We start from the raw sequence: 1831 nt of genomic DNA on the forward strand, positions 1-1831 counted from the left end.
TTTGAGACGGAGTCTCGCTGTTGCCCAGGCTGGAGTGCAGTGGCACGATTTTGGCTCACTGCAGGCTCTGCCCTGTGGGGTTCACGCCATTCTCCTGCCTCAGCCTCTGGAGTAGCTGGGACTACCGCCCGGCTAATTTTTTGTATTTTTAGTAGAGACGGGGTTTCACCGTGTTAGCCAGGATGGTCTTGATCTCCTGACCTTGTGATCCGCCCGCCTCAGCTTCCCAAAGTGCTGGGATTACAGGTGTGAGCCACCGCGCCCGGCCTAATGCAGCATCTTGCAAAACGGTAATACGACCTCACAGGCAGGGACCTGATCGTGACACAGACGCCATGTGAGGTGTTTTGATGAAACTCACACTGGGATCAAGAGCGCCAATTACAATTTCCAGTTTCCTTCATTGTTTACCTTATTTTTTCTTTTTCTTTTGGAGACAGGGTGTCACTCTCTTGCCCAGGCTGGAGTGCAGTAGTGTGATCTTGGCTCACTGCAACCTCTGCCTCCCAGATTCAAGTGATTCTCCTGCTTCAGCCTCCCAAGTAGCTGAGATTACAGTCGCCCACCACCGTGCCCGGCTAATTTCTGTATTTTTGATAAAGATGGGATTTCACCATGTTGGTCAGGCTGGTCTCGAACTCCTGACCACAAATGATCCACCTGCATTGGCCTCCCAAAGTACTGGGATTACAGGTGTGAGCTACCATGCCTGGCCTTTTTTTCATTGGTTTTTACTGTCTGTTACTGCAGGGTTTCACTTTAGCTTGAATTTCTCTTAACTTTAATTTGCTTTTCATTCTTTAACTTTTTTTTTTTTTTTTTTTGACACAGAGTTTCATTCTTGTTGCCCAGGCTGCAGTGTAATAGCGTGACCATGGCTCACCACAACCTCCACCTCCCGGGTTCAGCTGATTCTCCTGTCTCAGCCTCCCAAGCACCTGAGATTACAGGTGTCCGCCACCACGCCCAGCTAATTTTTCTGTTTTTAGTAGAGATGGGGTTTCACCATGTTAACCAGGCTGGTCTCAAACTCCTAACCTCAGGTGATCTGCCTTCCTCAGCCTCCCAAAGTGCTGGCATTACAGGTGTGAGCCACTGTGCCCAAATGTGTAATCCCAACCCTTTGGGAGGCCAAGGCATGCGGATGATCACAAGGTCAGGAGTTCGAGACCAGCCTGGCCAACATGGTGAAATCCCGTCTCTACTAAAAATACAAAAATCAGCTGGGTGTGGTGGCGGGCGCCTGTAATCCCAGCTACTTGGGAGGCTGAGGCAGGAGAGTCGCTTGAACCCGGGAGGCGGAGGTTGCAGTGAGCTGAGATTGCGCCGCTGCACTCCAGCCTGGGTGACAGAGTGAGACTGTCTCAAAATGAATGAATGAATGAATTAATTTCTTATAAGAATTTTTTCCCAGAGAGTTTGTTTTAAGGGATAAATTATCCTTCTAAGTTAGGAGAAAATAATGCCAGAAGTCTAGATATTCTTATGCTTTGATCCATACTTATCAAACCAAGGTTGTTGACCTTGATAACCAGTCAAGATCCTTACAGTTTATACATAAAGTCATTTCCTCAAGTTTTCTAAGTGGCCGATCAGAGATAAACCCCAGAGAAACAGCTGATGTATGTTTCTAGCTTTGGGTGACCAGCAAAATGTGATAGAATATTGCCTTTTACTAGCCGGGCACGGCGGCTCACGCCTGTAATCCTAGCACTTTGGGAGGCTGAGGCGGGTGGATCACATGAGGTAACTAGTTCAAAACCAGCTTGGCCATCATGGTGAAACCCCGTCTCTACTAAAAATACAAAAAAAATAGCTGGGTGTGGTGGTG

At 47.9% G+C, this 1831-nt stretch overlaps 1 long non-coding RNA gene across 1 annotated transcript in view; it reads right to left on the reverse strand.

Annotated features, from left to right (window-relative positions):
- The window catches only part of LOC131382751 (uncharacterized), a 4647-nt gene extending 3836 nt beyond the window's left edge, over positions 1-811 (reverse strand). The window contains exon 1 of the long non-coding RNA XR_009212346.1: positions 412-811. This is a non-coding gene — a long non-coding RNA (uncharacterized LOC131382751). The remainder of the gene's footprint in view (positions 1-411) is intronic.
- Positions 812-1831: the final 1020 nt, after the last annotated feature.

Source organism: Hylobates moloch, unplaced genomic scaffold, assembly GCF_009828535.3.
Source record: "Hylobates moloch isolate HMO894 unplaced genomic scaffold, HMol_V3 SCAFFOLD_3663, whole genome shotgun sequence".
In the NCBI taxonomy this organism is placed as follows: Eukaryota; Metazoa; Chordata; class Mammalia; order Primates; family Hylobatidae; genus Hylobates; species Hylobates moloch.